Genomic DNA, 27542 nt, shown 5'->3' with positions numbered 1-27542 from the left:
AATAAAATAGGAATCTGTCTCTAAAACTTCTTATCCATATTCATTTAAACTGGGTTACAAGAATTTAATCATATTGTCCATATTCATTTAACTTGGATTATTAATAAGAACATCTAATCTGTCAAGAAACATATACTCATTTTTCCCATAAAAATTATATTTGAGGTAATTACAGTCATCTATTGAGTATTTACATATGAAAAATAGAACAATAGCCGGGATTACATAAGGTGGGAACTGATTTAAGCAATTATCTCACTGATTTTAAAAGGCAATAAACCATTATTTTTTAAGCCAAATTATTTTCTTTTATTTACAGACCATGTAATTTTCAAAAACTATTTTTTTTAATACCCACCAACTGACAGAAGATAAAAATAATTTGGAAGCATATAAAGTGCCAAACAAAGCTGATTTAAGAAATGGCTTAATTTTAGATATTATTTTATACTGTGGTATCAAAAGTAAAGTTGTGAGGTGGCAAATTTTTGCTGGAAAAATTATGGGGAAAGCTTTGTCAATACTTTTATGGCAGGGGCACTGAGTGGCTCAGTCGGTTACGCATCCAACTTCGGCTCAGGTCATGATCTCGCGGCTCATGAGTTTGAGCCCCGTGTCAGGCCTTGTGCTGACAGCTCGGAGCCTGGAGTCTGGTAGTGATTGTGTGTGTGTCTCTCTCCGCTCCTCCCCCAACTCACGCTCTATCTCTGTCTCTCTGTCAAAAGTGAATAAATATTAAAAAAAAAACTTTTATGGCAAAACATTGAAGGAAATTTTGTATTTATACCTCTAGTGATGGCAATAAAAGTTCTTAAGAATGAGGGAGGAATCTTCCAGTTCTTTCTTTTGTAACCCAAATTCAGCTGTCGTATCTGAGGCACTTTAAATGACTTGAGAACACAGTTACTGACTCCATATCTCTAAACAAGCAAATTCAGCGTAGGGGGCTGATTTTTAAATATGTTTAGCTTCTGAACCTTCTCTTCAAAGGAATCCTAATGTAAAGAATGTATCATCATATAGCTAAATGTGGAATTGTTCACTTGGGGACCCTGAAGGACTCATGGCGATCCCTAGGGGTTGTAAGGTGAGGCACAGTTTGAAAAACACTGTTATGATAGACCTTGCTTTAGAATCAGACCAACATGATAGTTTAATTCCAGATTTGCTGCTTTCTAGCAGGGTGATCTTGGACAAATTATTAAACTTCTCTGACCTTTCATTTCTTTGTAATTGATTGTCTTTCAAAAGGGCTGCCGACAGTATCCACTATCTCTTTACATACGTGCCACTCGTCCTATCAAAAGGCGGTGTGTTTCTCCTCCATTTAAATCTGAACCCACTTTGTGACTTGCTAGATGAATAGAATACGGCTGAATGAATGCTGAGTCAGTTCTGGGAGTTCAGGCAGTGTCTGCTTTCCCTGTCTTGGAGCCCTCAGCCCCCGTGCAAGAATTTCAATCACCCTGCTGGAGCAGAAGCCCATCCTGGTTCCGCTGTTTTCAGCCATTCATTTGAGATACGAGATACATGAATGAAGTCATCTGGGGTGCAGTCATCACCAAATGGAACAGAAGAACCACTGGACTGAGCCCAGACAACACAGAATTAGGGAACTAATACATTGTAACTCTTTTAAGCTGCAAGTTATGGAGTGATTTATTAAAGGGAACATTCTTCACCTATGAACTTGAGACAATTATAACCAGTTGCTAATGTTACCGTGAGAATTTGAGATCTTATACATGAAGGAATTTGCCTATGTCGGAGCTTAATTCCTTCCTCCCTCACCTCCCCACCACCCTCCCCACTGCTTTTTCCTCTTTTCCTTCAATTACCTTTATCCTTATCATCTAAACTCCAATGCCTAAGATACTAACAGATATGGGAATGATTTTGACTAAAAGGAGAGAGAACATATATACACTTGGGGAGAAAGGAAAACCTAGACATGACCAGTGCCTCTCTGTTCATGACTCTCTTCTCACTTCTCATCATGTATCTCAGCTGCAAGATGAGTGTGGCTGTCTCTGCAAGGTTTAATAAATAGTATCCCTCTTTATCACACTTGTTCTGAGCCACTTGAGAAGTTAAACAAAGGAGTAGAAGGAGGGACATCAGAATATTCAGACAATTGCTGGTTGAGGCTAGATGGAGCCCTTAACTTTAGAGACTTCCAAACACTGAATCCCAGGCCCCACTGATCTGAGGCGTAATTGATCCGGTAGGACTCTCCCTGCTGGGGAGAACCTCATGGCAAAGCTGACTACTACCCCTGGGATTGAATATGTGAAGAGGCAGAAAGAGAGACCACGGGCTACTTTCAAAGCTTTCTCCAGACATGGGAGGAATGTTCTCAGCAGTAGTGAAGAAACCTCTCTCTTTAACACCAGCTTCTGTCCTGCTCCAGATCTCTAATTTCACAGCTATGGGGTACTGCTTGGACACATAGTGTTTGTGACTCTTTCCATAAACTCTCACTCCCATAGCATTTCAGGGTGAGCAAGTACATGTAAATATGTATGTTTAAAAACTCATTTTTACTGGAATAATCACCTGGCAAATGGCCCTACTAAGGTACAATGTTAAAAATGCATCATCAGAAATAATTATTTAAAAAAAACCGATGTTATCCTCAAACATATGCTTTATCAGAAAGCCCTCACAGTCCATTTGGATAGCCTCTATGTTGCTTAGCTTGCAGGATTTGCTCTTACTAAAACATTAATGACACACAGTAAATTTCCACTCATTTGCAAGCCTTTCTAGTAGGTAATAATGTATTTGCTCTGTGATTTTAATTGCAAATTGTGCCCTTAGAACTCCTGTGTAAATATTTTCTTAGCACAGTACTGCAGAAGCATATGCATCTATTATGCCAGTCAGAAAAATTTGCATTTAAGTAATATTATATGTAATAGAAGCAAGCAAATTTCTGCATCGAAACTTTCATTTGTCCTCACTATTTTTTCAGGAAGACAAGTCATACTTGGAGTCTTAATACTTGAACTCAAAGGGATACTGCTCTTCTGTGAAAAAGAACCTGTTCCGTGTATAATGTATGACTGGATAACTAGATATTGTGGTTTTCCTAGGCCAGATCTGGTTTATGCCAGTTGCCTAATAATTATTAATAGTGCTTTCTTCCCTTTATAAACGTGTCTAGGGCTTGAACAGTACATTATATGGTCATCCTATATATAACTGTAGTATTTTAACACGATTATCTATAAACCACATATGAAGGTACATACTCACAGATAATTAGATCTCGGGCTTAAATCATAGCAAATTTATCCAAAGTAAGAATTTCTTGGAAGAAAATATTTGCAGACCTTATATCTGATAAGAAGTTAAAATTCAAAACATATAAAGAACTCATAAAAATTCAACAACAAAAAATAACCCAATTAGAAAATGGGCAAAGGGCCTGAATGGTCATTTTTCTAAAGAGAACATACAAATGGCCAACAGGTATGTGAAAACATGTTCAACATCAGTAATTATCAAGAAAATGCAAATCAGAACCTCATACGAGTTAGAATAGCTATTACCAAAAGTCGAAGCAAAGTGTTGGAGAAGGTGTGGAGACAAGGAGACCTTTTGTGCACTGTTGGGGGGAATATAACTTGGTACAGCCATTATGGAAAAGAGTATGGAGATTTCTCCAAAAATTAGAACTACCATATACGATCCAGCAATCGTATCCAAAGGATATGAAGTCAGGATCTTGAAGAGATAATCTCCACTCCATGTTCACTTCAGCATTATTCACAGTAGCCAAGACAACGTAAGAGTCCTTTAACAGATGAATGGATAAAGAAAATGTGAGATAGATGATAAATAGTTAGATGGATAGATGGATGGATAGATGGATGGATGGATGGATGGATAGATAGATAGAATGGAATATTAGAACCTTAGAAATGAGAAAGAAATCCATTTTTTAAAAATATTATGTTTTCTCCATTAAATGGTCTTGACACTTTCATTGAAAAGCAATTGGCCATATATATGAGGTCGATTTCTGGACCTTTTTTCTATTCTGTTGGTCTGTGTGTTTGTCTACGTGTTTGATTACTTTTGTAATCTTTTATAGCTTTGTAGTAAGTTTTGAAATTAGACTCTTTGGCTCTTCACAGTCCTGGGAGATTACATATGAAAATTAGGATTTTTTTTTCTATTTCTGCAAAGAATGCCATTGGGATTTTGATAGGGATGGCATGTAATCTGTAGATTGCCTTGGGTAATATTGTCATCTTAATTATATTACATCTTCAAATACATGAACACAGAATGTTTTTCCACTTATTTATGTCTTCTTTATTTTAGCAACATTTTATAGTTTTCAGGTTACATGTTTTGTCCATTGCTTAAATTTATTCTAAATATTATATTCTCGGGGCGCCTGGGTGGCTTAGTCGGTTGAGCGTCCGACTTTAGCTCAGGTCATGATCTCACAGCTTGTGAGTTCAAGCCCTGCATCGGGCTCTGTGCTGACAGCTCAGAGCCTGGAACCTGCTTTGGAGTGTCTCCCTCTCTTTCTGTCGCTAACCCACTTGCATTCTGTCTCTGTCTCTCTCAAAAATAAAAAAAAAAAATTAAATAAATATTATATTCTTTTGGATACTTTTACAAACTGAATTATTTTCTCAACTTCTTTCTTGGATTGTTTATACTACTCTACAGAAATGCATCAGGTTTTGTGTTGATTTAACATCCCACAACATTGCTAAATTTATTGCCTCTAATAGTATTTTTGTGGAGTTTTAGAATTTTCTAGAATTTTTTAGAATTTTCTAAAATATCATGACATCTGCAAAGAAGATTTTATTTATTCCTCTCCAATTTCATTGTTTTATTTCCTTTTTTATGCCTAATTTCTCTAGCTAGAACTTCTAATACTATATTGAATTTTTAAAAATTTTTGTTTTTATTTTTGAGACAGAGAGAGACAGAGCATGAGCAGGGGAGGAGCAGAAAGAGAGAGGGAGACACAGAATCATAAACAGGCTCCAGGCTCTGAGCTGTCAGCACAGAGCCTGACGCAGGGCTCGAACTCACAGACCATGAGATCATGACCTGAGCTGAAGTAGTACGCTTAACTGACTGAGCCACCCAGCCGCCCCTATATTGAATATTAATGGCAGAAGTGGCATCCTGTCCTGCTCCTTATCTTAGGGTTTTTCATCACTGAGTGTGATGTTAATTGTGTGGATATAGCTCAGTTTTACAAATTATAGTTTGTACGAAAGAATTTTATGATTCATTAGTTTCAAGTTGAGAACTTCTTTTGAAGATTTGTTTACATTTTTCAAGGACGAAAAAATTAAGGTCTGGGTTTCTAAAAGGCAAAACTGGACAAACAACCGTACCTATAAAGATACCTTCTTATGTCTAAGAAATGATTAGATTACTTGACCTTGGATAATAGTAAGTGTTCTTTCCAGGCGACATATCCCAGAAAACTTAATGTGTGAATAGAATTAGGATAAAGGATATATTTTAGAAACAAAGCCCATCAAGACACACAAACACACAGAAAATCCTTGTTCTTGGGTTAAACATTCTTTAAGAAAATTTTTCTCATTAGTTAGTGGAGAAAGCTTCTGATAATAAAAGCAACAAATAGATTGATAGATTTCGATGTGTAAGATGAATTGCTTTAATAATTGCTACCGAGCTGCTACCATCATCATTTCAGAATTTTCTCAGGACACACTGTTCATAGGGGCATGGCCATCTTGTTGTATGGACTGAGTAGTTGGTCGAACAGTGAAGATTTAAGGGAATATTTTCTCTATGTCTGTGGACTGTCACAAATCCAAAACCAAAATAGTCATCATTTGAAGTGATGGAAATGAAGGAACCCAACCACCATCCTTTTGATTTTTTAAAAAATACATTACTTATTTTTTCCCGCATTAAGAAATAAAGAGACAAGGTATTTTAAACACGATTTTATGTTCAATCGATAAATGCATCCTTGAAGAAATCATCTTTATTGTATTATCACCCATTTAAAGGAACTATTTTTTCTATGCCTTGAGTTAATTTTGTCCACCCCCCACCCCCAGCTTTATATATGCAGGGAGAGGACTGAAGAATTAAGCACTCTTTATGAATTAAAGAAAAATAAGTTCTAGCTAAAAATATCCATGTTTAAATGTTTGGATGTTGAAGAAATAATCTATCATTGTGTGGAAGGTTAAACCAGATGACCTCTCTAAGCCATTCCAATTCTAAATTCTGCAATTTAAGAAACTGCTATTGTGTTTAACTGTTTGGTAAGATCTAATTAGCCATCCTGTCAGGACCTTTGTGAACCCAGTAAAATTATGCAAACTTGTAATGAGAGTTAACAGGGAGTTGGGTAAGTCCTTTATCTGGCATGAGGAGATTCATTTTAATAACACTAGTGTAATGCAACTGCCTTAATTGCCTGAGAAATGTCATTTAAAGTTAACCAAGTGCATATGAACATACAGGGCATTGCAGAGAAAATAATGATGAATGATTTACATCCTAGATTTGCATTTTTTCACAATGGCTATATTTAGACCATCAGTTTCATGAATTTATTGTTAAGTTTCCAGTATAGCTGTTAATAAATAAAATGAAAATAATTACACTTTTAGTCAAATATGATTCTAGTATGTCTATTTAATATAATCCTTGCATTTGTCCTGACATATATAATTATGTGTATGTATGTATGGTTATTGTTATTATATGTATTACTTTTATATACACATATACAATCCTGTTTATATAACACATATGCATACTTATCAGTTTCTAAAAACTAATTCACTTTTGATTTCTGATTAATGTATGAGCTGTATTAAACAGTGTTACCATGTCAGATTTGAAAAAATATGAGAATACTTTGACAAAAGTTGATAATCCATTAAAATAAGTGTAAAATGAAGTCTTTGTCATATAGAAGTATAAATTTCATTTGAAATCAAGACTGAATATAGAAAATGGGGAAAAAAGCAACTCATGGCAGCGTGAATCTTTTAAATTACTATTGTTACGTCATTATTGTTCTTATTGTTATTTGAGTAGAATACACAGTGAGTAGATAAGAGCTTTCGTGTGTAATTTTATATACTGATTTTGGCTGATGATGGTGATAGCTGTGGTGATGATAATGAAGTAGGTCAAAGACCCAGATGATTGGTAATGGTAGAATTAGTCAGGAACGTGCTTATGGATTAGACTGACCTTGATCTGGACCTCAAAATGATGAGTAGAATTTGAATAATCAGAAAAACTTAGAAAGTCTACCACCCTGAATAAATTAAAAACAGTACTCTTTTTATGTTTTTATTTTTCAATGTGGAAATGGCTTAATTTCTTATGTCACATAAGATCATGTAAGAATGATAATGGATCAGGTGTGGCTGTGAGTTTAGTATGTGAGAGGGAAAAATAGAACTTTAGATATTAGACCATTTATATACATGAACTCTGTATTGAGGAATATAAAATAATTTTTGGTCAATTGGGAAGGTATATGTGAACAAAATAATATGAACAAAGAGACAAAAAAGTAATAAAGAACATAACTTTAACTTCTTTTCTCTTTAACTTTAACTTCTTTTCTCTATTCATGTACATACATCTACTCACTTACATATAAATAGAAACAAAGAGTATGTACACACATAGATATATATATATATGTACATAATATACACACACAGATATACACATACTGTTTACTTAATAGTTTTAAATTACTTTAATATATCCAAGGTATGTTTCCATGTAAACTATAGAGATCTGCGTCATTATTTAAAAACTAACTTTGAATTTCTCTTTCCCTCCATCATATTGGCCTAGTGAAAACCCTAACCTTTATTTAAAGCATAACTATCTGCTATGCATACACAGAATGTGTTTGAAGAAAACATAACCATTTGGATGGTGCTTACTTTAAATATATGTCTACAAATCTCAGGGAGATTTGTACTCAGAGGTACTCAGAACTACCTGTCATCTTAATTCTACTTCCTTAGTTAACTTTGTCTTCTACTTTGTTGAGTCAAATATTTTGCACATTCTCTTCTCTCCAACTTACATCTAATTCTCTGTAGAAGCAATCAGAAGAAAACTTCTTTTCCTTTTACTACAGATGCCCAACCTAAGAACAGCTATGTCCAAATACTCTCTTTCTCCACCCATCACAATGGATCGCCATTATGGCCAAAATTTTTCACTTGAACTCGGGATCTGATGCCCTTTGTTTCTATAACTTTTTTCCTCTGTTATATTATCTTTTTTTAACTCCCTAATAGATCATTTCCATCAACATGTGAACATGAACATGATGAAATATTTTCAGTCTTAAGAAATCACCCCCTCTTCATTATATCCCCTACTCCAGCTACCACTTCACTTTTCTGCTCCTCTTTCTAGAAAAATCTCTTGCATAAGTTGTCTCTATTATCTGTCTTTGTATAATTATTATTTTTTTAATGAAACCCACTCAGTTTCAGCTTTCCTTGACTCATCTCTGGGTTAAAGTTCATCAGTGGTCTTTATGTTATCAGACTGAAAGTTCATTTACAAGCCGTCAATGAACGTGATATCCCATTGGCCTTTGACAACTCCCTCCTTCCTGGAGCACTTTCTTCATTACGTTTTCCAGGGCACTGCCCATTTCTGATCCCCTTCCTCTCCTGATGCTAATTATGTTTCATTGCTGGAGTCTCTTCCTCTTTTTGTTTTCTAAATATTGGGTTGCTCCAGGGTTCTGTGTTTTCTTATCTCCACCTATTCCTTAGGTAATTTCACCCATTCTCAAGGTTTTATACACCATGTGTACACTGAAGAAGCACAGGAGTCTTCTTCCCTGAAATGCAGACTTAAATCTTCAATGGCCACTTGACATATCTCTTTGGATATCCCATAGACCATGTAAAATTAACATGTTTCAAACTGAACTTTTGATATCTTACTCTTTCTCCCTTCCCTTCCACCATCTGCTAATTTGGGGAGGGGAGTAGAGACTAATTGCCACCCAGTTTCCATTCAGCTTTTTAACCAACAGAATCTTGATTATGTACATGCTGGAAATGTACCCAGCTAAAATTTCTCACTTGCCCAGAACTATGTCATATGGCAACCTTAGGCTCATGAAAGGGAATGGGGAAGACTTCCTTCTATTCTATTTTCTGGAATAATGTACATGGCACAGGGATTCATTGCTCATTGAATATTTAGTAAAACTAATTCAGACAAGTGATTGCTGCTCATTGGGTGTGTGTGTTTGTGGTAAGAGTTAAGTTATATTCAATTTAAAGGAGAAAATGTAATAGGTATCCATTTATATTTGGCAGAAAAATATTAATTGTAAATGTCTAAAAGATGAGGAAGAATTTTTCAGCATACGTGTGAAGAACAGTAAAATTGGCTACAGAGGGCATACAGCTATTTAGAATATACACATAAATGGTTCAATGTGCACATTTCCTGGTTTAGTGGATACTCAGTAAATATTGACAATTGCTAATATAATTGACTTTGATACCTTCAAAGCTGAAACTATATACAGTAAAGACTCTTCATAAGTTTACTTCAGCTTTTTTAAAGGATTTTTTAAAAAGGAGTTTTATGTTTAAAATAAAATTCAGAGGAAGGTATGGAACTTTCTCATATATCCCCTGTCCCTACAAATGCATAGTCTTTTCCATGAACATCACTCACCAAAATGGTACTTTTATTTGTTTTTTGTTTGTTTGTTTGTTTACCAAAGATGAACCCACACTGAAACATCATAATTACTCAACATCCATTGTTTACCTTAGAGTTCACTCTTGGTTTTGCACATTCTATGGGTTTGAACAAATGTATAATTACGTATATCCACTATTATAATATCATACAGAGTGTTTTCACTGCCTTGAAAATCGTGTGTGTTCTGCTTTTCATCTTTGCGCCCTTCCCTACCAGGCAACCATAGATTTTCTTTGTTGTATTTGTAGTTTTGCCTTTTCCAAAATGTCACATAGAGATAACACTTGAAAAACAGGGTTTAGGGGTGCTGACCCCTGCACAGTCAAAAACCCATGTATATTGGGGTGCCTGGGTGGCTTGGTTGGTTAAGCGTCCGACTTTGGCTCAGGTCATGATCTCACGGTCCGTGAGTTCGAGCCCTGCGTCGGGCTCTGTGCTGACAGCTCAGAGCCTGGAGCCTGTTTCAGATTCTGTGTCTCCCTGTCTCTCTGCCCCTCCCCTGTTTATGCTCTGTCTTCTCTGTCTCAAAAATAAATAAATGTTAAAAAAATTTTTTTTAAATAAAAAAAAAAAACAAAAACCCATGTATAAACTTTAAAAACTTCTTTGAATTTGTAACTTATGTACACTTGACATATATCAAATTATTTTCAGGTGTACAACATAGTGATTCAACAATTATATACTTTACAAAGTGCTTGCCACTGTAAATGTATTACAAAAGTAGTAGCTATATTCCCTGTATTATACTTTTCTTCCCTGTAACTTATTTACTTTGTAACTGGAAGCTTGTATCTTTTAATCCATTTTTGCCCATTTTGCCCATTTCCACACTCCCCTCCTTTTTGGCAATCACTAATTTGTTCTCTATATTTATGAATCTGTTTCTCTGTTGTTGTTGTATGTTTGTTCATTTGGTTGTCCTTTAGATTCCACATGTGAATGAAGTCATATGCTATTTGTATCGGCAAAGAAGTGGAGAAATGGGAACCATTGGTAGGAATGCAAACTGGTGCAGTCAGTATGGAAAACAGTATGGCAGTTACTAAAAAAGTTAAAAATAGAAGTACCATATGATCCAAAAATACCTAGGAATAAACCTAACCAAAGAGGTGAACAACCTATACACTGAAAGCTATAGAAAGCTTATGAAAGAAATTGAAGAAGAGACAAAAAAAAAAAAAAAGGAAAAATATTCCATGCTCCTGGATTGGAAGAACAAATATTGTTAAAATGTCTCTACTACCCAGAGCAATCTACATATTCAATGCAATCCTTATCACATTAACACCAGCATTCTTCACAGAACTAGAACACACGGTCCTAAAATTTGTATGGAACCAGAAAAGACCCCAAATAGCCAAAGCAATCTTGAAAACGAAAACCAGAGGTGGAGATATCACTATCCTGGACTTTAAGCTGTATTACAAAGCTGTAATCATCAAGACATCATGGTACTTGCACAAAAACAGACACTAAGATCAATGGAACAGAATAGAGAACCCAGAAATGGACCCACAAAGGTATAGCCAACTAATATTTGACAAAGCAGGAAAGAATATCCAGTGGAATAAAGACAGTCTCTTCAGCAGGTGGTGCTGGGAAAACTGGACAGCAACATGCAGAAGAATGAACCTGGATCACTTTGTTACACCATACACAAAAGTAAACTCAAAATGGATGAAAGATCTAAATGTAAGACAGGAAGCCATCAAAATCCTTGAGGAGAAAGCAGGCTAAAACCTCTTTGATCTTGCCTGCAGCAACTTCTTACTCAACACATCTCCGGAGGCAAGGGAAACAAAAGCAAAAATGAACTATTGGGACCTCATCAAGATAAAAACCTTCTGCATAGTGAAGGACATAATCGGCAAAACTAAAAGGCAACCGACGGAATGGGAGAACATATTTGTAAATGACATACCAGATAAAGGGTTAATATCCAAAATCTATAAAGAACTTATCAAACTCAACACCCAAAAACCAAATAATCCAGTGAAGAAATGGGCAAAAGAGGGGCTCCTGGGTGGCTCAGTCAGTTAAGTGTCTGACTTTGGCTCAGATCATGTCTTACCGTTTGTGGGTTTGAGCCCCATGTTGGGCTCTGTGGTAACAGCTTGGAGCCTGGAGCCTGGTCTGGATTCTGTGTCTCTGTCTCTCTCTGCCCCTGTCCCACTCCCACTCTCTCTAGCTCTCAAAAATAAATAAAAATTAAATTTTTTTTAAAAATGGGCAAAAGACATGAATAGGTACTTTTCCAAAGACATCCAGATGGCTAACAGACACATGAAAAGATGCTCAACATCGTTCATCATCAGGGAAATACAAATCAAAACCACAATAAGATACCACCTCACACCAGTCAGGATGGTTAAAATTAACAACTCAGGCATGACAGATGTTGGCAAGCATGTGGAGAAAGTGGATTTCTTTTGCACTGCTGGTGGGAATGCAAACTGGTGCAGCCACTCTGGAAAACAGCATGGTGGTTCCTCAAAAAATTGAAAATAGAACTGCCCTAAGACCCAGCAATTGCACTACTGGGTATTTATCCAAAGGAATACAGGTGTGCTGTTTCGAAGGAGCATATGTTTATAGCAGCACTATTGACAATAGCCAAATTATGGAAAGAGCACAAATGTCCATCAACAGATTAGTGGATAAAGAATACACACACACACACACACACACACACACATACATACACAATGGAATATTACTTGGCAATCAAAAAGAATGAAATCTTGCCATTTGCAACAATGTGGATGGAACTAGAGGGTATTATGCTAAGCGAAATTAGTCAGAGAAAAGCAAATATCATATGACTTCACTCATATGTGGAATTTAAGATACAAAACAGATGAACATAAGGGAAGCAAAAATAATATAAAACCAGGGAGGGACAAAACATAAGAGAATCTTCAATATAGAGAACAAACTGATGGTTGCTGGAGGGGTTGTGGGTTGAAGGATGGGCTAAATGGGCAAGGAGCATTAAGGAGGGCACTTACTGGGAAGAGCTCTGGGTGTTATATGTAGGGGATGAATCACTGGATTCCACTTATGAAATCATTATTTCACTATATAAAAACTAACCGTAAATTTAAATATATATATATATGTATATATACATATGTATATATATATACACATATGTATATGTGTATATATATGTATATATATATGACCAAAAACAAACAAACAAACAAACAAACAAAACAAAACAACCAATAAGGATCTAGACAGCCCCCCACATGAAGGTCCCTTCAGAAAGCCCTGGGTAACCTAGACAACTGTTTGCTTGAGTGACCCTGCTCTCCATTCTCATGCCCCAATTCCTGCTCTTTTGCTTTAAATTAGCCAGTAAAGAGTGAGCCCACACAAGTCTAGACATTCCATTCTCAGACTCTAATAAAGACGCAGGTCGTCACTTGTGCATGCACACTAGCCCTGTCTTCCTACCTGAAATCGCACAGTGCAGTTGTGCTGTGTACTCTCCAGGACCTGTGAGTAATAAATCTTGATCCTCAAAGTTCCCTGATGATTTTTGCTGAAGTGTGTCCTGCAAGTCATTATAAGAACCGGAAGAGGCAGCCCACCCATAAAGGGGAACTGCCTATGGAATTTGCCACAAGTGATGTGCCCAGGTGAGCACGGCAGGCATTCCTAACTAAGGCCACTACCAGCAATGGTCTCAGAACCAATCGAACAGTCCAATAATAGGACCAATAGTCCAACAATTGTCCCCAAACATCTGTTGTGCCAGTGTTTCGAAAACCAATCCAAAGGACAGGCAGGATTCAAGAAAAATAGAGAGGAAGCACTGAAGGTTTAAGGGAAACAGGAATGTCAGGAGTAAAGACAAGTTGGTTTTATTTGATTCACTGTAGCTTATTTGTAAAGCTTCTTAAGGAGTCTAGAGCTGTGCTATCCAATCAGTAGCCACTGGCCACATGTGACCATCAGAGCATCTGAAATGTGAAACAGTCCGACTTGATATATGCTTTAAGTGTAAAACACTCAGCATATTTCAAATATTGAGTACCAAAAGAGGATGCAAAGTATCTCTGTAATTATGTTTTGATACTGAAAATATAATATCTGAGCTACATTTGGTTAAATAAAAAGTTATTAAAATTTAAAAAAAAAAGAAGTACCATATGATCCATCAATTCCACTTTGGGGTATTTATCCAAAGAAAATGAAAACACTAATTCAGAAAAATATATACATCCTTATGTTTTTTGCAGCATTACTTACCATAGCCAAGATATTGAAGCAACCTAAGTGTCCACTGATAGATGAATGGCTAAAGAAGATGTGGGGTAAACACACAATGGAATATTGCTCAGTCGTAAAAATGAATGAAATCTTGCCATTTGTGCAACGTGAATGAATGCGGAGGGTATTATATATTAGAACTTTTGACTCCCCTGAAGGTTAACTACTAATAGCTTACTGCTGACTGGAAGCCTTACCAATAATGTAAACAGACAATCAACACATTTTTGTCTGCTATATATATTATATACTGTACTCTTATAATAAATCAAGCTAGAGGAAATAAAATGTTATTAAGAAAATCATAAAGAGGAAAAAATACACCTACAGTACTGTTGTAAGGCATCTGCATATAAGTGGACCCACACAGCTCAGATCCATGTTGTTCAAGGGTCAATTGTAGTTGAAATCATAGAATGTGTAGCCTTCTCAGATCATATTCTGTCACATAGAAATAAGGTCCCTCCATGTCTGTTCATGACTTGATAACACATTTCTTTTTACTGCTGGGTAATGGTCCATCGTCTGGATGTGCCACAGTTACTTGTCCCTTCACCTACAGAAGGACATCTTGGTGGCTTCTAAGTTTTTAGCAATTATGAATAAAGCTGTACAAACATCTGAGCGCAGATTTTTGTGTGGACAGAAGTTTTCAACTCCTTAGGTAAATACCAAGGTGTGTGATTGCTGGATTGAATGCAAAGAGTATGTTTAGTTTTGCAAGAAAATGCCAAAACATCTTCCAAAGTGGCTGTGCCATTTGTATTTTGTTTTTTCCTATCAGCAATGAATGGCAGTTCCTATTGCCCCACATCTTTGCCAGCATTTGGTGTTGTCAATATTCAAGATTTCGGTTATTCTACTGGATGTGCATTGGTATCTCATTAATGTTTGAATTTGTATTTCTCTGATGACATATGATGTAGAACATTTTTTTTTTATTTTTCATAGCTTTATTTGTCATCTATATATCTTATTTGGTGAGGTGTCTGTTAAAGTCTAGGCCTATATTTTAAGCAAGTCTTTGCTTTTTTTACTGTAGAATGTTTAAGCATTCTTTGTATATCAGGCATAATAGCCTTTTATCAAATATATCTTGTACAAATATATTCTCCCAGAGCCTGATGCAGGGCTTGCACTCACAAACTGTAAGATCATGACCTGAGCCGAAATTAAGAGTCGGATGCTTAACCAACTGTGCCACCCAGGCGCCCCTAGTTCTGTGTTTTACATTTAGGTCTATGACACATTCTGAGTTACTTTTGCGAAGGGCATAAGATCTGTGTCTAGATTAATTTTTTGCATGTGGATTCCAGTTGTTCTAAGACCATCTGTTGAAGAGCCTATCTTTGCTCCATTGTACTACCTTTGCTTCATTGTTGAAGATCAGTTGACTAGATTTTGGGAGTCTATTTCTTGCTTCTCTATTCTGTTCTATCAAATTCTGATCAACAATTATCTGATACAAACCTGAATTCTTTCTGTTTTATACATGATGTCTCTTCAGGACCACATGAGTGAAATTTGGATCTCTCTCATGGTTATAACTTTTAAAGTGTTTTATTCAGTAAGCTGTAAATGTCATACATGCTAAAACAATTGTTGTATATATTGAAATATGTACAATATTTAGAACAAGAGAGTGGACAGTCTTGCTTAATCATGCAGTGATCAGCAATACTCGGTAAATTAAAACTTGTAGGGGAGCTCTTTTAGAAAGTTGAGGAAGTTTTGAATTATATAAAACATCCTAAAGAAACTATTCTGGGAAATAGGAGACTTAAAACTGAAGTCCGTCTCCAAATACAAGAAGAGCTGTTCTTGAGGCTTTATGGGGAATGCTCCTAGGCCAGAACTTTGGCCCATGTATGAAGCCACTGGTGTGGCTGATAGATTGTCTTAACACGAGGAAGAGTCTGAAAATAGGCTGCTTTCATAGGTAGTCAACTGAAGGGATTTAAGAATCAGACAGGGAATGGGATTAGGTCATCTCTAACATTTATTTAAACTCTGAGAATCTGTGCTGCTGTGAAGTTTAAGACTTGTAGATGATCTCTACACATGCTATTAATGAAAGGGAGTATGGAGTCCAGTGTGGCTGATAGTGTTTTCTTTATTCACATCTACATAAATAAGCTAATAAGGTTATCACAATGAAGCCATATTAGTGCAATTATTTATGACTTTCTAATATTGATTATTTGGTGAGGGGGGGTAGTTAAGTCCTAAGTCACAGATGGATAGAGGAATGAGCACAGTCATGTATGTGTTGTTTGTTTTGCTATGGCTCTATTCTGAGGTATCTGTTGTATGTATCCGTTAGTTGAATCAGTCTTCAAGGGAGCAATCTGATTTCTCAAGACTGAGTGTCTCCTCAATCTTTGTATTGAAATGTTTTCTAAGGTATCTCTGGGTTCAGTGAGGGAAGTTCTAATTAGGAACGTTGACCACAGGTTGTAAAGTAGACCCGAACTAGGAATGTACAAGGTGCCACCGCTGTTGTTCATCTAAGGAGCACCATCATTGCTGGTACACTCACGCAGATTCCACCAGTGAAGGGGACTTTTTATTGAAGCTGTAGCCAGTGGTATTAGAGACCTGTCCAAATGCATGTTTTATTATGTTTTTTGGCTATATGCCTAAATATAAGGAGAATTTATAGACAGAATATCAGAGAATAGTTTTTTTGCCTTTAAAATAGCCATCTTTGGAATTAGAAACTTAATGTCCATTTAACTTAAAATGAAATATATAATGAATAACGCAAATCCCTGGAAGGATGGCAGCAAAGTATCTCTGACCTTGATTGAAGGATTTGACAACAGGAAGTTGGTCTTGCACTGATCCCCAACATTGTTAGCTCTTACTATGTTTTGTTGGGTTGTCTATTCTGGCTTGGTCCAGGATATGGCTCCTCCCTTTGATTAATTAGCCTATGTGGTTAATGTTGGTCGTTTTTATAAAGATAAATGACTTAATAGATAATTAGAATATAGAAGCGTTACCTATAGACAGAATAAGCCATAAAAACATAGCTAAAAGCATGATCAGATTTAACTAATGGTGATAGAGCTAAGTGGTCAAATGCGAAATTTCAATAAATATAGAGCTATAAATTTAGGAGGAAAAAGACATTTAACAAATACAATTCTGGGCACATCTGACAATGCTCAGATACAACACCCAGGAGTTATAAATTGGAGAGCAAAAACCTATAGTGAATAAATTACAGTTAAGAAAACTGCCATGAGAGTTGAGTATGGTAAAATAGTAACATTGAATTTAAATATAATGTGGTGACCTTTTTTTTTATTATGTCTAGGATTTTACAATGAATGAGGACCATGAAAAGCTTGCTATGGTTTGGATTTCATCCATATACAGTTTGGATTAACTTCTTATCTTTCCACTCTAATTTTCTCAGAGGCTACATTTTATAGCTTGCAGTTGAGTGCCAAAAAGGTGATTAAAATTCAACTAATAAAAAAAAAGAAGGAAATTGGAGTGATTTGGTCTATAGAAAAAAAGGCTGGGGCATGATTTGATTGCTCTAAATCAGATAATGGGAATTAAACTATTTCTATTTCCTCACATTAGAGAATAAATGAAAGTATGTACATTTTGTCTATAAGAATTTTTTAAAAATAAATTCCTTGCTTAATGTATTTTCAGATGTTGGCTGGGTTGGGGTTTATTAAAAGTTGGGTGGGATGGGGTTTATTCAATGGACTCTTGATATACCTCCCATTCCTGTGACATGGAGTTATTTTTCTTAAACCTTTTGAAATATGTTGATTCTGTTCAGTTTTTCAAGCTATATTATATTTAGTAAAGTTAGTGTTTTGCTCATGTTACTTTAAAATTAAACTCATATTAATATTAATATTATAATATTAAGTTCAAATTCCATCTCTTAAAAATATTAATATATCAATTTTCAGGTTTCATAATTATTCCTCTCATTAAATTTCACAAGACAGCTGAGGACTGTCCCAAGTTATACCAAGTCAACAGGTCCAGAGAACATGTCTTGAAAATTAATTATGAAAATAGCTATTTTTAATAATACATATTTGTTCTTCTTTTCTGTTTACAAATGACTTAAACAAAAAACACCTAAATAAGAAAACAGCTAGCTGTATCTATACCTGTATCTATCTATCATCCATCTATCTATCCATCTATGCATCTATTTTTGTGAATGTGTACATATACATATATTTAAGGGTAGAAAGAAAATGGACTAATATAAAATGTATCTCTCCAAAGTTTGTGAAAAAAAATGTAAGTATTTTGTGATCTATGCGTATTCTTTTAGTCAGGTACCAAGGGCATGGAGATATACACAGTTCATTATAGGTAAAAACCCATTTTTTGACTAATAAATACACAAAAGATGATTGAATATTGCTTACTGTGTTAATGAGGCAGTTAAAGGCAAAAGAGGTATTTGGAAATACAGTTCTTTTCTTAAATACCTGCTTGTTTTCTTCTTATTTTAAAGAAACTAAATACTTAAAAGAAGATAATAGCATTCAGTTTATGTCAGTTATAATGCTAATGGGATTCTGCGATGGTATATAAATGTATCACTAGTAAAGAGCCATGTGGACCCTATTATTGAGGCTTACAGTTAGAAGTCAAAGAACTGTCAGGGTAAAAGCTATTCTTAGGAGATTGTAGTCAATGAAATAATTTTGTGTAAATCATCCTCTTATGCTGATAAATAACCTAAGATAAAGAAGGAAAGAGATGTTTATGCTGCTATATACAAGTTGAATATAAATTATGGTTATTAATTTTTATTAAGTTTGTTTCTGTCAGATATTAAATTTAAAATTGTAGAAAGTGATCCTCTGAGAAAATTCACTTAAAAAGTTTTATAAGAGAGAACATTGGTCTTAGTTTTGGAGATTTGTTAATTTAAACTATTAAACCCATAATTAGAAACTATTCACAGACCAGGTTTTGTTTTGTTCTGCTTTTCTTGCTATCAGCCAGAGGTCAGGTATTTTAAAAGTGAATAATAATGGCTAAAAGTAGGTAATTTGAAGAAAATAAAAGTCATATGTGAATAACAATATTATTTTTAAAGTAATTATTCCTATATAAGTGAACTTCGAACTAAAATTATCCAGATATTACAACACTCAGTTATCATCAGTTGATGCTTTTTACTTCTATTTCTTCCTTCCTTCCTTCCTTCCTTCTTCCATTCCATAACCTATAATTTGTTATGGACCCCCAATGTCATAATATCTGGGAGTAGAAACTTGGGAGGTAATTAGGTCATGAAAGCCTTATGAGTGGGATCAGTGCCCTTACAAAAGAGACCCCAGAAAGCTAGCTCACTCTCTTCCTGCCAAGGGAGGATACAGTGAGAAGTGTACAGGCTGCAACCCAGAAGAGGGGGTCTCACCAGTATCTCACCATGCTGGCCTGATCTCAAGCTTCTAGCCTCCAGAACTAAGAGAAGTAACTTTCTGTTGTTTAAAAGCAATCCAGTTTATGGTATTTTGTTGTAGCTGCCTGAACTGAATAAGACATATTTTCCTACTGAATGATTCCGTTTACTAAAGTGTAGAAACAAACAAACCTAATCTATGGTGTTGGAACTCAAGATGGTGGTTATGTTTGGAGGGGAGGGGAAGGTATGATTGGAAGGTGGCGGTGAGTACAGCTGCTTGAACTTCGACATTGTTTGTGTTCAATTGAACCTCACACAGTTCTTGACAAAGACAGGGGTTTCAATAGTGGATTCATTTCATACAGTTACTTGAGTTTTATAACTGATCCAAGAAATAATTTTGAGAATCTACTGTATACCAGATATTGAAGCAGGCTTTAGATTTAGGACCTCATAGATAACAGACACTGTCCCTGCCATCATCGAGCATACAATGTAGTGGTGAGCGCAGGCAACTAAATAGGTCATTACAAGGCAGTGTGATCTGTGCAAATGAGAAGCAATAGCACGGTCCCCAAATTTGGATATGGTATGGGATTTGGCAAAAACTTTATGAAGTAACATTTATATTAAAGCTTGGAAGAATGGAAGGGCTTTCCTTAAAAAGAAGATTGGAAATATGTTCCAGTAGAGGAAATAATATGAACATCACTCCAGAAATGAGAGACTGCATTGGCCTTTTAGCTAACTGGAATTTGTACAGATTTGCTTAAGACTTAAGTGCTCAAGACATAGAAAAGTATATGCTTTTTCTTTTCTTTACAACTATATTTGAAATTCCTTCTTCATATATGTTGTATATTGGAAATGTATAAGCCTTACCTCCAGCTGTTGCATTGGTTAAGTTGCAGGTTGAATTTGTGTCACAAAAGATTCCAAAATATAGTAACTTAAAGAGATAAAAATGTGTGTATCTGATAAGTAATAGTCTGGAATTTGATGGTGGTTTAAGGCAAGAAAGCGGGTCTTCCATTTTATTGTTCTCAGCATATTGTCCTACTTGCTTGTTTACCACTGACTCAGCTCCTTGTCTACAGTCTAGTCTATAAAAAGAAAGACTGTAGCAAAACAATCTTTTGAGGAAATGATGGACAGGGTTTATATATCACTTTCACTCATTTTTCACTGGTAATAACACATTCACTTAGCCGCAAGAGAGGGTGGGATGTGTCGTCTCTAGCAAGATGACCCTGTGCCCGGCTAAAACGCTATCACTCATAAAAGAAGCACAGAATGGACTTGGGAAAAAACCTGCAGTCCATCACAACCACTAATGTCTGAAGCCCCTTTGTGATTGTGAGCAAATGCCCTCAATCAAATGCAGGTCAATAGGTGGGAGATCTTGAGAAGTCTTATATGTCTAAATATCAAATCTAAATGTTTCTGTTTTATTTAAAAACATGTAGCCATTAATGGGTTGCAATGAAAGGGATGAAATAATCAGGTTCTCATTTTAGAATAATATACATTGGATGCAGTTTAGGGAAAGGCCAGGGGGAAGGAGCCCGATTTTGGAGCACTGGTAGGAATCTGGTTGAGATATAACGGTGAATTGAACCCAAGGAATTAGTAGTGGATAACAGGAGTTCAGATAGGAAGAAATCTATGATATGAAATAATTAAATACATGCTTCTCAATAATATGTGAGGGTAAAAACTTTAGGGATAAACAATAATGACATCAAGGCTATAAGCTGGATGGAATTGTGACCTCTCAGTAGCCAGAAGTATCAGTTAGAAGAGAGTGAAAAAGATGAGTTTAATGGTGCATGTAGAAAATTTCAATTACTGTGCTAATTAGATAAAACTGTCTGGAGATAGATCTAGGTCAAAAGCATCTGTTCAAGACTTTATTCTAGAGTGAAGAACCCATGATGGGATCCTAAGAAAAGCCAATACTTAAGAGTAGACAGAGAAAGTGAAAGATGCATCCACTGAGAGCTATTTGCTAATAATAATTTATCAGATTCATCTAAACTCAATTGACTAAATACCACTCCACAGAATACCGAGTCACCATTCATTGATTCACCATACTGCTGATTTGTCAAACTCAGTGTGCTGAAAATTTTTTCCATTGTCTACCCATATTTTGTAACAATTTTATTTTCTTGAAGTTATCCAAGGAATCTCTTTTGCAGTGTGTTTCATGAAGGAAGTTGTGCTCAGCAGTGTCAAATGCTCAGAGTTCAAAATGACGTGTGCTGATGTATCATGGAGAATAGGAATTACCTAAGGCTCCTCTTTGCATATCAGTATTGTCCCTTAGGTCACCATGAGATTTCCCTAATAAGAAGTTTAGCTTAAGGACAAATGCTAGATCCAAAAGCCCTAGTTGTAGCAGCTTATAACCCTCTAATCTTTTACCAACCAACCAACTTGGTCCAGTGCCACTTGTAACTCAACTCCCTCTGATCTAGAATGAATCAGAATTCTGCTGAGGTAGTTCTTTTCTCTGAAGTTTCTGAAGCACTGTATATTCCACAGGCCTCTATTTCAGGAAATTTTCAATTTCAAATAAAAAGTTTCCCAATTTTCTGGAACTTTCACATTTAAAACACTTCTTTGGTTACTTCCATAGGAATGTTTTTACAGTTACACTTCATTCATTTTCCAGATCCATATTTCTATCTGATATTAGTTTACCCATGCCTAAAAGACTTTCTCAAAAATTTCTTATAGTTTGCGGGATTCATGATGAATCCTTTTAGCTTTTGTATGTCTGAAACTATCTTGTTACAATATTATTTTAGAAATGTATTTTCTCTGAGTTTAAAATTCTAGGTTGAAACTTTTTTCTTTCATTACTTTAAAGCTATTGCTCTATTCTTTTCTTGTGGGAATTATTTTTCCACAAGAAACCTATATTTCATTATCTTTGTTTTTCTGCATATCATGTGTCTTTTTCTTCTAGATGTTTTTGAGATTTCTTGGTTTTGAACAAATTTTTATTTTTTTAGTAAGCTTTGCTCAACATGGGGCTCGAACTCACCACCTTAATTAAGATCAATAGTTACATGCTCTACCTATTGAGCCAGCCAGGCATTCTTGGTTTTGAGTAATTTGATTATTACACATCTTGGTGCACTTTTCTTCATGTTTCTTTTGCTAAGGTGCTGATAAGGTGAAGTAGTCCCCATCGGATGGTTGCCTCTTTTTTAGTAAGCTAAGAGATTGTTCATCTGTTACGAATGAGATCATAAGTGGTGTACTGAATGTTTGAAGAGATAAAAAAATATTTACTGTAAAAAAATGTGAGGGTCTTGTTGATATTAGTGATTGCTAATATGCAGTTTCACTAGTCTCAAGCTTTTGTTATGTTTTCAAGTAGTTCTTCCATTTTCTGATATTGGCATCGAGGAGATAGTTGGAAAAAATGAAGACACGAACTTTTCTAGTTGAATGGGTGCTCTTAAATTTATATTACATGGGGAAGGAAGTGCACAAAAGAGGAGGTTGAATGATGGGAAGAAATTTGAGGGTGTCAAACAATTGTGTACTCAGAGGTGATGAAGAAATAGGTATGGATGTACAATCTAGAGATCTAAAAAAGTAGGAGTCTAAGAATAAAATATGGAATGTAAAATATATATAATTTATTGTCAAGTTAGCTAACATACAGAGCATACAGTGTGCTCTTGGCTTCGGGAGTAGATTCATCACTTGCATACAACGCATAGCACTCATCCGAAAAAGTGCTCTCTTCAATGCCCATCACCAGTTTCCCCCTTCTCCTCCCTCCCAACAACCCTCAGTTTGTTCTCTGTATTTAAGAATCTTTTATGGTTTGGTTCCCCCTCAGTTTGTAACTATTTTTTTTCCTTCCCTTCCCCCTGGTCTTCTGTTAAGTTTCTCATATTCCACATAGAGTTATAACATATGGTATCTGTCTTTCTCTGACTGACTCATTTCACTTAGCATAATAACCTCCAGCTCCATCCACATTGTTGCAAATGGCAAAATTTCATTCATTTTCACTGCTGAGTAATATTGTGTATACACACACACACACACACACACACACACCACCTCTTCTTTATCCATCCATCAGTTGATGGACATTTGGTCTCTTTCCATAATTTGGCTATTGTTGACAGTGGTGTTATAAATATTGGGTTACATGTGCCCCTATGAATCAGGACTCTTGTATCCTTTGGATAAATTCTTAGTAGTGCTATTTCTGGGTCATAGGGTAAGTCTATTTTTTTAATATAATTTAACTTTATTTTTTATTTTTTAAAATTTACATCCAAATTAGTTAGTATATAGTGAAGCAATGATTTCAGGAGTAGATTCCTTAATGCCTCTTACCCATTTAGCCCATCCACCCTCCCACAACCCCTCCAGCAACCCTCTGTTCTCCATATTTATGAGTCTCTTCTATTTTGTCCCCCTCCCTGTTTTTATATTATTTTTGTTTCCTTTCCCTTATGTTCATCTGTTTTGTCTCTTAAAGTCCTCATATGAGTGAAGTCATATGATTTTTGTCTTTCTCTGACTGACTAATTTCACTTCGCAAAATACCCTCCAGTTCCATCCACATAGTTGCAAATGGCAAGATTTCATTCTTTTTGATTGCCAAGTAATACTCCATTTCATACATATAACACATTTTCTTTATTCATTCATCCATCGGTGGACATTTGGGCTCTTTCTATACTTTGGCTATTGTTGATAGTGTTGCTATAAACATGGGGGTGCATGTGACCCTTCGAAAGGGTAAGTTTATTTTTAATTTTTTGAGGAACCTCCACACTATTTTCTAGAGTGGCTGCACCATCTTGCATTCCCAACAGCACAAGAGGGTTCCCCTTTCACCACATCCTTGCCAATATCTGTTGTTTCCTGAGTTGTTAATTTAGCCACTCTGACCAGTGTGAGGTGGTATCTCCTTGTGGTTTTGACTTGCATTTCCCTGATGATGAGCGATGTTGAGCATCTTTTCATGTGTCTGTTGGCCATCTGGATGTCTTCTTTGGAAAAGTAAACTACAGAATGTTTTAATGTAGCATTTCAGAGTTGCACTTCTGTGTGACAGCATGATCCAGCACATGGTAATGATAGAGTAACGCTGTCATAGCATGGAGATGAACAGTCAAAGAAGTTAGAAGGCAGAGAATAGAATAGATTGCCCACATAACAGTTGAAACACTCTAGTGTGTGAACAAGTGCTTCAGGATGAAAAGAAAGTCAGAGAACCAGGTACCAAATCTTTACTACATAGAGTTCTAGGAATTCAGTACTTGGTCAGCAACAAAGAGAAGTAGACTATGGTAGATAGAAAGAGACGGAGTGGCCTTGAAAGAATGATTGAAAAATTTGTAAGAGAAATGGGAAGATGAGAACACCAACTCCAAACTCTTATCCTCAAGTATGTGGGACATGGTTGAAGAAGCAGACTCACTTGAGAGGGGATTATCACTCACATGGGCAAAAAGTGAAGTCAAAAGAATCAACACATTCTATTTTATCGGTTAAAACTTATTCTGGATGGATCTGATGATAGCCCCCAAAATGAAAAACAAACTAACGAGGAGGAAAATAAATCATGTGGAGAAAAGCACTACTGAAAAATAACATATTAACTCCTAGAGTAAGAGGACAGATATAATTTGGAAAATAATCACTGTAGTATTCTATGAGCAAACATCAAGAAAACATGTGACATCTTAAGACATAATTAGACATGCCCTTATTAGTTAAAAGGGGGCACAATTCAAGGAAGTCCCAAATATAAAAAGAGATAAGATCTACATTGGAGTCAGTAAATACAAAAATTGATAAAAACAAAACAAAGCACAACCTTGGCATTAGGAAATGCAATTATGATGCCATAACGGATGAAAAAGAAAGCCCACAAAGGTTACAAAATAGAGATAATATGTCAAGGCAGATTTCCAGATCTAATACCGAAGAGTTTGTATGGAAATCAGACCAGGGAAAACAGGAAAAAAATGATAATAAATGGAAAAGAAGAACAATCTCTTCAGTTAGATTGAAAGGACTCACTGGAAAAAAATGTATAAATTAAAACATTAAAAAAAGTCTTGAATTCACTTCAAGTTATGTAGGTTTAGAATTATAGCTGATTTTATAGTGTTTTCTGCATAGGTTTTTGCATTTAAAAAATTTTTGGTAATAAACAAGGATTTCATGATTATAGGAACATTATTTTACAGTGAGTTGAAAAACAGAAAGGTCAAAATTATAACTAGACTTCTGTGTAAATACTGAAAAAAAATTCTAGAAAACTGCATTTTTTATTTCAGGTTTTGTTCAGTGAAGAAAAAAACATTTACTTCCTAAACAGTCGAGAGCTGTAGTGTGGTGTTGATGGTGGAAATCTCCCTTTCTGAAATAGAACTAACACAGCACAAGTTATTAAGTGGTGAAGTGGATATCATCAAATAGTCTGTGAAAAGAGCTCTTGGAGTTATGGGAAAGCATCTTTTCTTAATAGAAATGTTAGCACTTCCTGGACTCATTTATTGTTTGGGAGTGTACCAAAGTTTGCTTCATTCCTATCAGATACCAAGGTCAACACTATTATTTCCAGTTAAATCCTACAGATTCTCATTGAACGTTAAATAAAAGTCACCTTGTTTCAGTAGAGCTACCACGGTGATATTAAGGAAAGTGGAAAAGTCTAAACCTGAAGTCTTTAAGAAGTCTTTAAAAAGGTTTGTTTATTTTACTGCATCAGATACAGAATAGCATTGATTTCCAAACTGAGTCTTAGGTTAATCTGAACACTGGAAATTGAACTCATATATAAGTAAGCATTGTTCTGTAAATATCAAAATGTGCCATCCTGAGAAAGAAACTTCAGAAGGGCACTGGAAGGATTAAATGAGAGGTAATGCTTTGTATTTAAAACAGAGGAAAAAATATATTGGAAGCTAGGAGTCTATCAGGATGCTTTGAGAAATATTTATCACAGGAAAAATGCAAGTATTTTGGGTAAAGGACGTGAAATAGAACGTAGCATCAGACATACATGCTGTTAGCAGATACACCCAAAGACCTAAAAAGCTTTTTCACACCCAGTTGTCATTTCTTGTAAGATTCCTTTATTTAGAAAAATGACAAGAACACAGAAGTTCCTGACAATGTTTTCAATGATTTTTTTCTGCGAATGAGAAATAACTATCCAAAACGTTTCTGTACGAGGACTTTAGAAGGGTTTCTAAACCGTCATAACCTCCCTAGACATACAACCCTCCTTTTCCAGTTAAGAATGTGGCAAAACACTCTATCAACAGGGTTTAGGGGTCTTTACCTGCCATTTGCTGGAACGTGAGATTTAATGTTGTCTGGTTGCCTTTCTTCTGAGATGTTCAACTACTTTTTTTTTTTTTTTTAACACATATAACCTCATTAATTTTCTCAAAATCCCAGTGAGCCATGATACTGATATTATTCTCTTAAAAGTGAAAGGATTTAAGGCAGAGTGACAAAATGTCTGATGACAAAGCAGCAAAGAAAAACTGTTTACACAACCTCAGACGCTTGGTGTGGACGCTCTCAATTAACATAACTCAACTTGCTCTTCTTTTTGAATGAGTCCCTTGGTGCTCTCACCAGTCTGTTTTAAAGGTCTCTGGGAATCAGGGGAAGCAAGCAATAACGGGAAATGTAGGTCAGCCCAGGAAGTAAAATGTTATTTACATGATTTCCTCTCTCTGTGTTTCTATGAAGCTTTTTTCTGGTCCTAATTTTTAGCATCCCAGAACTTACAGGTTACAGTTAAATATAAAATGAGACTTTATAGATGTGCAGTATAGATGGGCAATTGGAAAGTTGTCTATTTTGAGGAAAATTGGTTTTTAATCTCATTTTAGAGATAAAGTAAATGAAGCTCAGAAGTAGATGCCTTTCTCTCTGGATCCCTACACCTATCGGACAGCATCTCATTGAGGGGAAAGGCAAATGAGTCGAAGCCTTGAAGGAATCCATCTAGATTTGTGAAAACAGGAAAAATAAACTGAAAGGAAAGAGTTCAGTCTAAGTCTCAAATAGAATGAGTAAAATCCTATTTTAGAAAGTT

Source organism: Panthera onca, chromosome B1 (assembly GCF_046562875.1).
Source record: "Panthera onca isolate mPanOnc1 chromosome B1, mPanOnc1 haplotype 2, whole genome shotgun sequence".
NCBI classification, from domain to species: domain Eukaryota; kingdom Metazoa; phylum Chordata; class Mammalia; order Carnivora; family Felidae; genus Panthera; species Panthera onca.
The sequence above is the reverse complement of the archived record's forward strand: the minus strand, read 5'-3'. Positions refer to the sequence as shown.